General features: G+C 46.1%; 1 long non-coding RNA gene across 1 annotated transcript; it reads right to left on the bottom strand.

The window, feature by feature from the left end:
• On the bottom strand, nucleotides 1–10,890 carry LOC113903661. Its single transcript, XR_003514231.1, has 3 exons — nucleotides 10,742–10,890; nucleotides 1,047–1,202; nucleotides 1–949 (listed from the first exon to the last, which is right to left on the bottom strand). It is a non-coding gene; the product is annotated as an uncharacterized LOC113903661 (long non-coding RNA).
• Nucleotides 10,891–13,644: the final 2,754 nt, after the last annotated feature.

Below are 13,644 nucleotides of genomic sequence, written 5' to 3'. Positions count from 1 at the left end.
TGTCATGTGTTTTTTTAATAGGCTAGACTTAGAGCAATTTTAGGTTCACAGCCAAGTGGAGAGAAGGTTCAGGGATTCCCCACAGACTTGCTGCCCCCTATACCATCGCCTCCCCCACAATCAGCACCCCCACCAGAGCGGGACACTTGTTACAACTGATGACCCCTCACCAAATATCGTCACCCAAAGGGCTGCGTCGTTTTTGCTGCAATTAAAAAAAAAATAGTGAGCACAACATTGATAGAAAAACCTGACAAATTGCCCAGTGAGAGAATTGTAGACAAAACATTTGTGGACATGGATGTAAAACTTTTCAATAATGTTGGCTAAGAGACTCTAACTATGTTAAAAGAATAACATACAAACCAAATGGTTAATGTTACGTTCTCTGTACTTTACCACAATTAAAAAAAAACCAGCCTTGAGTGGTTTACTTTCCAACCTGAAGAACAAAACCCTGTGGGGCTCCAAAGAGGGGAGGCCGGCTGGGCATCAAGGCCAGGCCACGACTGTGGGACGTCCCAGACGGGCGCCAGGATGCGCTGGATCCTGGTTAGCGGCACAGCCGGCTGGGGACGGGGTGAGGCCCGGGGGCTCACAGGCTCCTAGATGTCTGTGACTCAGGGTTTAGCTCAGCCAATCACTGGCAAATATCTGCAGGTGAAAAGGTAACCCAGGTCCCTCAGGACAGGAGCCTTCGGTACCAACAAGAGGGTTGGGTACCAACGAAAAGATTCTTGAAAAGAAGGAAGCAAAAAGAAAAAGCACAAATGGAATACAGAGCCTAAAATATGTTAGTTTTAATTATAAAAAGAAATACCTAGCTTCTCTGTAGGGTGGGATGTGGTCAACTGATTCCTCTCTCTTCCCTCCTTTTTTCTTCCCTCTTCCTCCTTCTTCTACCTCTTCTTCTTCTCCTCCTGCTATTCACCACATGCATCCTTTATATCTGCTCCCATGTTTCATGTCACAAAAGTGTTTATACATAAGCCATACAGCATGTATATATAAATTAAATATATACACACATATATTTAATTTCCTACCTGAAGACATGCTCAGGTTGACACACTCCAGGGATCATGTGACTGATCGAAGGATGGACTGTGTTGATGCAAGGCAGGCGCTGTGTCCATCACCTCCTTTTCCCATCTACACACCCAGGACACTTACTGGCCTCTCTCACGGCAAGAAGGTAAACCCTGAAGACAGAAACCTTTTTAAAATGACCAGAATTTATTGTAATTCAAAGTAATCAAAATGGACCACTGTTCATACCATTGCTTCAACAATTTTACATCATTTTTTTTTTCAAAGAAGGAGGAAGTTACTAGGTTGAGGTGGGTTTGTGAGATAAGTAGTAGAACACTCCAAAATTACTTCTAAAATTATTGCAAGGGACATCCCTGGTTGTCCAGTGGTTAAGACTCCGAGCTTCCAGTGCAGAGGGCACAAGTTAGATTCCTAGTCAAGGAACTAAGATCCTACATGCTGCATGATATGGCCCATAAACAAAATAAAATAAATGCAAATATATTCAGCTTTCTAGTCTTTTATTAAAGTTGCCAACTGTTGAGAAGGACTTTGCTTCACTTGTGGGTAGCTGGCAATAGATAATGCGTGTAAAAGTGCTTTGTTCTTTGGGAGACATTGCATTAACTTCCTCACTGGAAGAGCATCGAAAGGAACATTCCATGATACAAGTTCTCCAAGAGGAGGAATGGGATGGGGGAGAGATTTGAGAGGACATAGTGCAAAATGCCCCTCTGTGCTCCCGTTGGCCTTTGGGCTGGAAGTCCTCCATTTTCAATTACAAACAAAGCACAACTGTTATCTGATTGCAAAATAATACACATTCACTGTTAAAAAAAGAAAAGAAGAGAGAATACCTTGGAAAATAAGACCACAAAGGATCCATTTCTTTTTGATTTTTAAAATCTTTTTGGGGTCCTTTAAGGGGAAAATACTTTCAAAAGAGATTTTTTCCCAGGAGTTTATCTAGAAGGAATAAAACACCTCTTCTGACACTTTAGGTAAGCCATGCCAGTAAACAACAGGAAAGTGTATTATCTGAAGTAAGATTCAGGCTCTTTAGCCAAAATTGAGAAAAAGGATTGGGTCTCCATAGTCCTGTATTATTGGATTTTTTTGGTTGTGACAAAACTGTGGGAGGGATCCTGTCCCTCTCCTATGAATGTCTCTCTGACCCTCAAGAAAGACGAGGTGACAAATTGAGAAGAGCAATCAGTGCACACCAAAAGACCTCTGGGCTGTAACTGACCACGTGGCCTCAGGAAGATCCACAAAGATCCTCTAAAGTTTCCTCCTGGGTAAAATGGAGATCTTAGTGACTGCCTCCCAGTGGTTGAGAAGAGTCAAGGAGCTGATGCACAGAGAGAATCTGGGGCTGTAGGTGGCATATACTAAATATTCAAAAAGGATAGTTACATATCCAATAAATAGCCAAGAAACTGGATTTTTCTACAAAGCAACCCCCCTTGAAATTATGATGCTGAAGCTCCGATATTTTGGCCACCTGATGCAAAGCACCAACTCATCGGAAAAGACCCAGATACTGGGAAAGATTGAGGGTGGGAGGACAAGGGGACGACAGAGGATGAAATGGTTAGAATATCATCACTGACTCAATAAACATGAATTTGAGCAAACTCTGGGAGATAATGAAGGACATGGGAGCCTGGCATGCTGCAGTTCATGGGGTTGCAAAATGTCAGACACGACTTAGTGACTGAACAATGACAACAAAGTTAGAATACTGGTTCTGACACTAGTTTTTATAAATAAGACAAGAAAGACTTGGGTTTACCCAAGAAGTGGCCTTAGGACAGTTAGGACTTCTCTGTAGCTCAAATGGTAAAAAATCTGCCTGTGATTCAGGAGACCAGGGTTCAATCCCTAGGTTGGGAAGATCCTCTGGAGAAGGGAATGGCAATCCACTCCAGTGTTCTTGACTGGAGAATCCCATGGACAGAGGAGCCCGGCAGGCTACAGTTCATGGGGTCGCAAAGAGTTGGACATGACTGAGGGACTAACACACACACAGGGAGTGGCCAGCTGTCTCCTAAGTGATCTTTTTTTTCCTGTTTACTTGGCTTCTAATGCCATGAGCCTGCCTGGTTGCCATGAGACTCTTGGGCTTTGCAGGGTATGTGGGAAATCTCATCATGTTTCTATCTTTCTGCTCTGCTGGGAGTAAAAAGTGTGCAATGCCCTGGACTATATGCCACAGAGTTAGAAGGCGCCTCTCCAAGGATGAGAGTGAATACTGCACTCCTGCCCTGAATTCTAGGGCAGACATTTTATCCCCACACATTGTTCAAAAGGCGACTCCTGCCAGCCGGAGAAAACAAGAGTGCGGTTAACAGGACTAAGCTGACCCTTTGTCTACTAATCGGCGGCTGAAACCAATCCCCTCTGACGCTGTAACTGACAAAAGTGGAATGGATAGGACCCCTGCTACCTGCGCTGAACTTGCCACTGACCTCACCCTTTCTATCATATAAGCAACGACACTGAACATCTGTCTCGGTTTTGTTCTTATGGTGCTGGTGATTTAGTCGCTGAGTTGTGTCCAATTCTTTTGAGACCCCATGGACTGTAGCCTGCCAGGCTCCTCTGTCCATGAGATTTCCCAGGTAAGAATATTGGAGTGGGATTCTTTACCCCTGAGCCACCAGGGAAGTCCCTGTTCTTATAGTTGTAATGCCTCCACAAAACCCCTGCTTATTTCTCATATGCAGCCCTGAGACTTCCTGATTTTGTTGTATGGTGTCTTTGACAGCTCTGGCCATCATTACAAACTACAGTAGACTAAGGGGCTTAACCAGCAGGCACTTATTTCTCACAGTTCTGGAGGCTGGAGCTTCCAGATCTAGGTGCTGGCCAATTTGGACCCTAGTGAACACCCACTTCCTGGCTTGCAGACTGCAACCTCCTTGCTATGTCTTCATATGAAGGACAGAGAGCGAGAGAGAGCTCTCTGGTGTCACCCTTTTTAGGGCGTTAATCCAATTAAATCAAGGCTCGAGCCTCATGACATGAAATCCTTTTTTACTTCAGAGGCTGGAGGTGAGGGCTTCAGCACTGGAAATCTATGCAGACACAATTGAGTCTATTGCATGTTGTTATAACTTAGTGTCTACATTCCTAGATCCATGCCATTAATGAAAAGGTAATCAGACCACATTCTAGGCAACTAACCATGGGAAGAAAGTCTTCAGGAAAGAATGAGGAAGTTTGGGTTCCTGTCTTGTCCACAAAAACTAGAAAACCTTTAGGCAGGTCTTAGTCACAGGTTCCACTAGATTTCCTTAACCTTGGATGGATACCACTAGTGCGGCAATTAATGTTTTAAGAGTTCTACAAGCTGACAACACTGTTAAGGTTTGACCCTGTTTGTTAAGAGGGATGCGTACATGCTCAGTCATATCTGACTCTTTACAACCCCATGAACTGTAGCCCGCCAGTCTCCTTTGTCCATAGAATTTCCCAAGTAAGAATATTGGAATGGGTTGCCATTTCCTCCTCCAGGGATCTTCCCACCCCAGGGATCAAACCCTCATCTTCTTCGTTTCTTACACTGGACTCTAGTACTGAGTCACCTGGGGGAGTACCTTATGAAGTGGTCAGAACTCTAAGCAAGCCTTGGTCAAGAGCCAGGAAATGAGCATCAAGGTGACCTGGCTTTTCCCGCAGAGCTGTGAACTTAGTTTGGGCAGCTCCTGAACACTGGAGACCCACTTGTGTTTCCTCACTATTAGGAAACATGATGGAAAAATCATTATTAGCATATGGTTGACAATTATATGGGCTTCCCTGGTAGCTCAGATGGTAAAGAGTCAGCCTGGAATGCAGGAGACTCCAGTTTGATTCCTGGGTTGGGAAGATCCCCTGGAGGAGGGCATGGCAACCCACTCCAGTGTCCTTGCCTGGAGAATCCCCATGGACAGAGGAGCCTGGCTACAGGCTACAGTTCATGGGGTCGCAAATAATTGGACATGACTGAGCACATACACACAATTATATATGGCCAAGGGAGGAGGGACACTTTGGGGACAGTTGCTTGAAATCAACTCTCAATTTTTCAAGTGGAGATCACAGAGCTAAGTCATGAATCTGTAAAATCCTCCCAGCCTCAAGGGGACTCTGCTGAGGTTTATTTTCTGCCCAATAAGTGTTTGGCCAAAGCTGTTTTAAGATGCAAGCAGAGGGCCAGGTTCTGTTCCCCTGGAGGACCAGAGAAATGGCTCAGGTGTGAGAGGCAGGTTGGACAACTATCATCAGTTCTTGAACAGCCTAGAGTTGGCCAGACCGAAACCTGACCCTGGCTCCTGACCTCGCCACTCCTGTGAACAGCACCCCAACAGAACTGCCAGGAATGTCCCCCGAATTCTTACCTTGGTCCAGCCCAGGAAGAGTAGAACCAGGCTGGTGGCCACCTGCTCAGACACCACGGTCAGCAAGCCTGGCTCAGAGAGAGTCACCTGAAGGACAGGATGAGCCCAACGGGAGCCACTAATACCCACCCAGGAGACATCCGCGGGAATCACACTGGGCAGGCTGTTCAGCAAAACTTTTGGTGAGTCCTAAGTTCAACTTTTTCTGTTTTAAATTGGAGTACAGTTGCTTTACAATACTGTGTTAGTTCCTGCTGTTCAGTGATGTGAATTAGCTATTAATATATGTGCACATATATGCCCTATACATTCCCTCTTTTCTGGGTGTCCTTCCCATGTAGATCACCACGAAGTGTCGAATAGAGTTCCCTGTGTTATACACTATGTTCTCATTAGTTATCTATTTTATATATAGTGTCTGTAGCGTCATACCTTTTTGCCTTTTCATACTGTTCATGGCGTTCGCAAGGCAAGAATACTGAAGTGGTTTGGCATTCCCTTCTCCAGTGGACCACATGTTGTCAAAAGACTGAACGCTGAAGAATTGAGCTTTTGAGTTGTGGTGTTGGAGAAGACTCTTGAGAGTCCCTTGGACTGCAAGGAGATCCAACCAGTCCATCCTAAAGGAGATCAGTCCTGGGTGTTCATTGGAAGGACCGATGCTGAAGCTGAACCTCCAATACTTTGGCCACCTGATGCAAAGAGTTGACTCATTGGACAAGAACCTGATGCTGGAAAAGATTGAAGGCAGGAGGAGAAGGGGATGACAGAGGATGAGATGGATGGATGGCATCACCGACTCAATGGACGTGAGTTTGAGTGAACTCCAGGAGTTGGTGATGGACAGGGAGGCCTGGTGTGATGCTGTTCATGGGGTCGCAAAGAGTCGGACACGACTGAGCTACTGAACAATAACCAATATGTGTCATCCCAGTCTCCCAGTTCATCCCACCCCTCCCCTGTTGTTGTCCATTCGTTTGTTCTCTGTGTCTCTATTTCTGCTTTGCAAATAGGTTCATCTATGCCATTTTTTTAGTTTCCATTAAGTTCAGTTCAGTCGCTCAGTCGTGTCCGACTCTATGCGCTAATATACGAATTTGTTTTTGTCTTCTTATTTCATTCTGTATGACAGTTTCTAAGTCCATCCAACGTCTCTGCAGATGACTGAGCCATCACTGCTTCTGAGCTTTGGAAATTTAATGGCCAGTGCCACCTGGTGTTCAACACCGATATTCCCCCTTTTACAGTCAGCAAACCACAGCGCAGCAGGAACAATACCTTCCCACTGACCCAGAAAGTCAGGAGGCCTAAGCGGCCGTGGCATTGCGTTCTATTTTCCCAAATGCTCTGGTTTGGCTGGGATTACTTTCTCTTCCCCTCGATGTCAGAATACTCCATCAGGGCGACATGCCAGGGACCTCCTTCTCCCCGTTGCTGTTGCTGGTCCCCAGAATCTGAGGCAGGTGGCTTCCTAGTAGCTGCCACAGCTCTGCACGCACCTGTTTTCTGTGGAACTGAATCCCGCATGACACCGGGTTTTGTCCTCATGGCTCCAGAGTACACGGCACGGTGACTTACGGTATGTGGGAGGTGATTAATACACATGGATTGAGTGAAAGAACACAGAGAGACTGTGGGTAAGACTGATGTTAAATCTGATCATTTTTCTTTTCATTACTATGTTTCTCCATTAGTGGAAAGAAGCCAGAGCCTGCTTGCTTTTGCTTTTTTTTTGTCTCCTTTCTTCCGCCCTTCCTCCAGTTTCCCTCCGCATCATCTTCCCACCTGATCTGCACATAATCCTGAATGCATTCTACCATCGTTTCCCAAACAGACGGACACATGCCACCATTCTTTTAGGTCTTATACACATAAAGCAATAATGCAGTGTTGAAGGGTGAGAAAGTTACTCCCCATCCGATTCTCTTCCAATCTTTTTGATTCTGACAATGAAAAAGAGAAGGAACTAGATCACATTACGCTGCCATTAACACCTCTCAAATATCCATGTTAACAAAGAAATCACAAGCAACCATCACAAGGAAAACCAACAGCAGGCAATAATATCCTTTTGTAGCTGAAAAATTCTATTGCCAAACGTGGAAGACTAATCTGTTTTCAATGTTGATGTTCTTCGCAAATTAAGTCCATAAAGTTTTCTGAGTCAACTTAAGGGAAAACATTAAGTAAATCATTGTAAAGACAGTACCAGTTTATGGCAAGAAAAACAGGACGGTGGCAGATGGTATGGGCATGACTTAGCTTTGGGAACCAGATAACCAGGTATCTCGTCCTTCCTCTCGCTGCCTTTCTGCACATCCTCCTGGTGTGCCTTTCAGGGCTTGCTCAGCCATTTCAGAAAAGGTTAGGATACCAGTGGGAAGGTCTATGCAGAGGTGGGCCTCACTCAGACGAACAAGTTCCCCATCAATACATGATTTCTGCCCAGCATCTTGCATCAGCGAGGCCAGCCTGTGGACCACAGTGAAAAATTCAACCCCTCTTTAGTTTTCCCTGGGGCTCACTCACTTTGCAGCAAGACTCGTGAGCCAGGCTCAGCTTTGTAGAATCTCATTCATCAGAATCACTTTAAGGCTAACAAGCTGGCCCCTCTGCCCGGGCCCCGTGTGGGCAGATCAGATGTCTAGGGGCTGGCGATGCCGGCGAGATCGACAGAGGAACATGTGGTGACTAAAGGTCTCAGGAAAGAACCAGGGGTTTCCATTATCCTTGGCTTTCGGGGTAATGCAATCTGAAAATCAATTCTCATTAAAAACAAGTGATACTAAGACCTCTGACAGGTTACATCTTAAGTGATAATTAAAAGCATATTTCCTGACGCTTAGCTGAGATGAAATGCATCCCTATTTATGCCACAGAGGGGGTCTCAGGCTAAGACCCTATGGACAGTCACTCGCTGCCCCAGGAAGCCTCACAGTTCCTGGAGTGTCATTCATTATTTTAATCTGATTTTCTTTGCTTAAGTGAAATGGAATCTGGCACTGGAACTTTCTCTCCAGTTTCACCAACAATCCTTAAAAAGCAATTGAGATCGTGCTAAACCAAGGAAGAAAGACTCATTTTGCACAAATGAAGTCTTTAGTGCAATGAGTGGGTGGACTTTATGAATTACCAACAGCACTCCGCTAAGCTTTATTCTTGTTGTTGCTCAGTTGCTAAGTTAAGACCGACTCTTTGCAACCCCATGGACTGCAGCACGCCAGGCTTTCCTATCCTTCACCATCTCCCAGAGCTTGCTCAAACTCGTGTCCATTGAATCAGTGATGCCATCCAACCATCTCATTGTCTGTCGCCCCCTTCTCCTCTTGCCTTCAACTTTTCCTGGCATCAGGGTCTTTTCCAAAGGGCTGGCTCTTCTCATCAGATGGTCAAAGTATTGGAGCTTCAGCTTCAGCATCAGGCCTTCCAGTGAATATTCAGGGCTGATTTCCTTTAAGCTTTATAAACCTTCCTCAATCAATAAAAGGCGACATGGCGACTGAAATGCAAAACTCTTTATTTGTAGGATCTCAGCATCAAAGGCCCTGAAGTGAGCAGTGGGGTGACAGAGGGCTCAGACTTTCAGGAAAGTAGGAGAATACTTACTGCTGATAATAGTTACTGACTTGGCCCTTTGGTATCAAGATATTGAATTTTATCTCAAAAACTATTGTGAAAAATGGGAATGTTCACAATCTATTTCTTCTGAATTGGATTTGCAGGTTATCAAAACATATCGTGAAGGCACAGGAATAAGCCACCATGTCAAAAGGACAAAAACATGTCCATCATACATGGTTGCAAATCCAGGGACTTCCTGGCGGTCCCGTGGTTAAGACTTTGCCTTCCGATGCAGGGGGTGTGGGTTTGTTCCCTGGTCAGGGAGCTATAAGATCCCAAACGCCTCACAGCCAAAAAACCAAAACATAAAACAGAAGCAGTATCGCAACAAATTCATTAAAGACTTTAGAAAAGGATCCAAATTAAAAAAGTATCTTAAACAGAACCACAGTGAGAGACTGTCTCACACCTATTGGGATGGCTATTATCAAAACAACAACCCCCACCACAACAAAAAGCAAGTGTTGGCAGGGGTGCGGAGGATTTGGACGCTCACACACAGTGGGAACGCAATATGGTATCAGATCAGATCAGTCGCTCAGTCGTGTCCGACTCTTTGCGACCCCATGAATCGCAGCACGCCAGGCCTCCCTGTCCATCACCAACTCCCGGAGTTGTGTGGCAATATGGTATAGCCTCTACGAAAAACAGTATGGAGGCTCCTCAAAAACAGCCTGAGAAGGGGGTGCCTGTCCCTGGTGGCTCAGGTGGTAAAGAATCCACCTGCAATGCGGGAGACCAGGGTTTGATCCCTGGGTCGGGAAGATCCCCTGGAGGAGGGCATGGCAACCCACTCAGTATTCTGGCCTGAAGAATCCCATGGACAGAGGAGCCTGGCGCCCTGCAGTCCATGAGGTCACAAAGAGTCGGACAGGACTGAGCGACTAAGCACAGCCCGTGACAGCAGCGGTGGAAGTGGCCGCGGGGTGACCTGTCTTCACAGATGCCCCTTGGTCTGCTGAGTCACCAGCAGGAAGACCCCTCTCAGCCCAAGGCAATGTTGTTTCTGGTTCTGAGTAAATGCAGTTAGTGAGTTTTGTTGCCTGGATACTTGCTACTCTGATAAAACTGGTGATTTAAGTAAGGTCTGAGCCCACATGCAGATTCCAAGCTGCCTCGCCATGCTCCAATTACGACAGGAGGAATCCTCTTTTCAGTGACATAGACAAGCCTCAGATGGCGGTGTTTTGCCATTGCCAAGAAACAGAAAGCTCTCCTTAAACTTGAGTTTGGATTACGTCCCCTTATACCTCCCTGTGTAAAACAGATAGCTAGTGGGACAGCTTGGTGCTCTGTGATGACCTAGAGAAGTGGGATCAGGGTGGGTGGGAGGGAGGCTCAAGCCGGAGGGGATATATGTATACATATAGCTGATTCCTGTGGCTGTACAGCAGGCGTTAACACAACACTGTAAAGCAATTATCCTCCAATTAAATGAATAGAAACAGTAATAAAATTAAAGAACAAATTATGTTCCTGAAATCTTTTTTGTTCTTTGGTAGAAAAGCCTCAAACCTTGAGCTGTGGAAGTTAGCCATTGCCTGCCGTCTAGTCATCAGCTCCCTGCCTGCTTCTCATCTTTTGTTTTCTCACCCTGCTCTCTGCAGCTGCCTGGATCTCATGGACATGCAACCCCTGCAGCTGAGACACAGCCCTCCCCACAAAGAAAAGGAAAGAAGGGAGAGAGTCAATGCATTCAATACCTTCCGTTCAACCCCGTGTCTTTCTCCATGATCGTCTCCTTTCGATCTTGAGCCTGAGCTTCTGTACAAGCCTGGCTTGAGCCGGAGTTAAACTTTCACACACAAAGCTCAGCATAGCAATCCCCAAGGGCCCTTGAGCCATCTCCAGCCTGACTAGCATCATGCAGGGAAAACCATCCAAATCGGCTTGCCCAGAAAGCAGGAAGACTGTGTTATGGAAACACTGCCTGGTGTCATGGTAACGGAATGGACAGCATCCTCCACGCCTGCCTCCGTGGCCGGCAGGATGTGTGTCTAAGACAGGAGGGCAGAGGACCAGCCATATTCAGAATCAATCTTATTTTAGGGAGGAATTAAGTCTCCATGGCCTTTGGATGATGAACAACTGCAACCCCAAGGGCCGTATCTACAGAGATAATCATGGGCCACAAAGAAATAAGACTTGATTCAGTTCAGCCTGCATCTGAATATAATATACAGTTTTATCCTTACACAAGGGGGAGAATTTATGTCAGACTTTCATCCTGTTCTTTCTATATGGTCTTATTGAGTGCTCACCACCAGCTACCCACGCACACACTATTTGCACGGGGTCGTAGGACACGCCATGTGGGTCTCTCCCAAGAGAGCAACTGTCTCAGCACTCAGGTGTTATCCTCAAAAGTGAACTTCAATATTTGCTTTAAAAAATATAGAGGGAGTGAAATGGTTGTCTAGCCTACTAGCATAAACAGTTTCTCACTGTTTAATCAATCACATAGCTGATAATTGTCAACTAAGGATGCAAAAAAAAAAAAAAATGCTATCCATGAATAGATAGTTGGTATAAACTTGCATCATCTGTGAACCTAATGTGCTTCCAGGACAAATTTCCCTGCTGCAAACTGGCATGTGCTTCAGGCAATACAGAGACATTGTGGAATTAGACAAATACTTGTCCTGATTAAACAAGTGATCGGGACAGTGAACCGACCAACACAAAAGCAACGCAGGATATTCCAAGCCAGAAAGAGCTGAATTGTGGACGATCCACTGTTGGGTAAGTAGCGTGATCACTCCATTGCTATACAACTCATTCGAGACGCGCCCCACCCCCAACTTCTTGCCTCCAGGGTGCCTATCATGGGAGAAACAGACACATCTCACTTCTAACCAGGACACACCCTCCGGGTCCCAAGGAGGGCGGTCCTGCCTGCCCCTCTGCCAAGAATGTTACTGAAGACAGCTGGGAGCAGGGTTATTAAGCAAAGAGATGGGAGGAGAACAAACATAAATTCTCTCCCCTTGGGCTTTCAGATTAAGAATGATGCATAGCCTCCCATTGGTAGAAAAAACTAAGCCTCAATAAGTCCTTGGAAATTACTTGTGAAAGTTCATAGGCTTGGCCTCAGGTGGAGCTGGAGGATGTTGCTGGAAGAATTTTAAACTTCTAAGGAGAAGGCTCTTTAGAATGCCAAGGCTCACCGTCACTGACTTCCCCAAGTCCAACCAGCGTGCACGTGACCTGACAGTGACTCGAATCCCACCCACTCCCAGTTTTGGGAGCAACTTGAAGTAGTCATTTCTTCCACCCTCTCGCCATCTGGTCTCCTCCTGCACAAAGGGAGTCAGTGAGGAGCGCTGCCCCCCCCAACCCGCCCCCAGATTCCATTAATTCTGACCCCTCCCAGCTTCTTTCTACCACCCCCAGAATTACACGCCTAGCGCTTTTCATGCTTAATTCTAAGCAGTCGTGAAACATCAGACTTCCCAGCCCCCAAAGTACAAAGCCAGGACAACACGAAAATCAGAGAAGCTAGAAGACAAATTTGACATTTGTTTTCTTTCTTTGAAGAACAACCCAGCACTCAGACGAGATGTCACATTTTTCAATAGGTCATGGGGCTGCGGTTTTCTTCCATGTCGTGTGTAGCCCATGGAGACCAACTTTGGAGTGAGCTAATAAATGTATAATCTAGCCAAGGACCAAATGTTGCATGCCCGCTCTGTGTTCCTCAGTGTAAGAGGTGCCACAGTGCGTGTATGTCACTGAGAGGTGCATGCACACACGGGGGCATCAGCTTATCACGAAGCAAGTCTGTGCAGGGGTCTGTCGGTGATTGAGAGGGTACACAAGCTTTCAGAAAGGCAGGGGAGGTGGTGTGGCATTTTCCCAAGTCTTTATAACTTTCTAGAAGGCCGCTTTCACAGCCAGTTGAACCAGTGTGACAAAGTCTGAGTGGGTATCCATTGAGCTCAGGGAGACGACCACAAATTAGCCAAGCTCTGGTCAGGGATAAAGCTGGAAATGCTGTCTAAAAAGTGCTCCCGTCATACGGAGTAAAATTAAAAATAGATTCGTCTCTCTTAGTGCAAATCTTATCACAAAGAAGGACCAGGCTGACGTAGGGGGAGAGCAGGGTGCAACACATGCCTCGTGCTGTGGTGGACAGAGCTGAACTCGCGGACTCCCCGCCGAGATGGCAGGTGGCTTTCTGATGATGACAGCCCTGCAGTGCCTCGGTGGTCATTTCTGCACTGTGACTTTGGGAGAAGTTCCTGGAGTTTCTTCAATGTCAGCTCAGCCTAGAACTTCTTCAATTTCTTCAGTCCCATTGAGGATGCTGGGAGTCATGTAACCTAGCGATAAATCCTCTGCTTAAACTCACCAGAGCATACTTTGTTCTTTGCCAGGGAACCCTGTCCGATGTGGAAACTCTCCAAACTCCTGCTGTTAATGGGACACTGGAGTCTCAGGGATCCCACAGAGAACTTTCTGTGAAGACCCACAGTAGGAGAGAAAAGAAGCTCTGAGCAAAGAGCAAGCTGACCCCAGTGTCTCTTTCTCTGTTGCAGGGACTAAACTCTCCTGAGCTGGATTTCTTCTGTTTCTCATTGTGTTCTCCAAACGTCAGTAGGAATAA

The sequence above is a fragment of the Bos indicus x Bos taurus genome, chromosome 13 (assembly GCF_003369695.1).
Source record: "Bos indicus x Bos taurus breed Angus x Brahman F1 hybrid chromosome 13, Bos_hybrid_MaternalHap_v2.0, whole genome shotgun sequence".
Classification (NCBI taxonomy): domain Eukaryota; kingdom Metazoa; phylum Chordata; class Mammalia; order Artiodactyla; family Bovidae; genus Bos; species Bos indicus x Bos taurus.
This window is presented reverse-complemented; position numbering and strand designations above follow the sequence as displayed.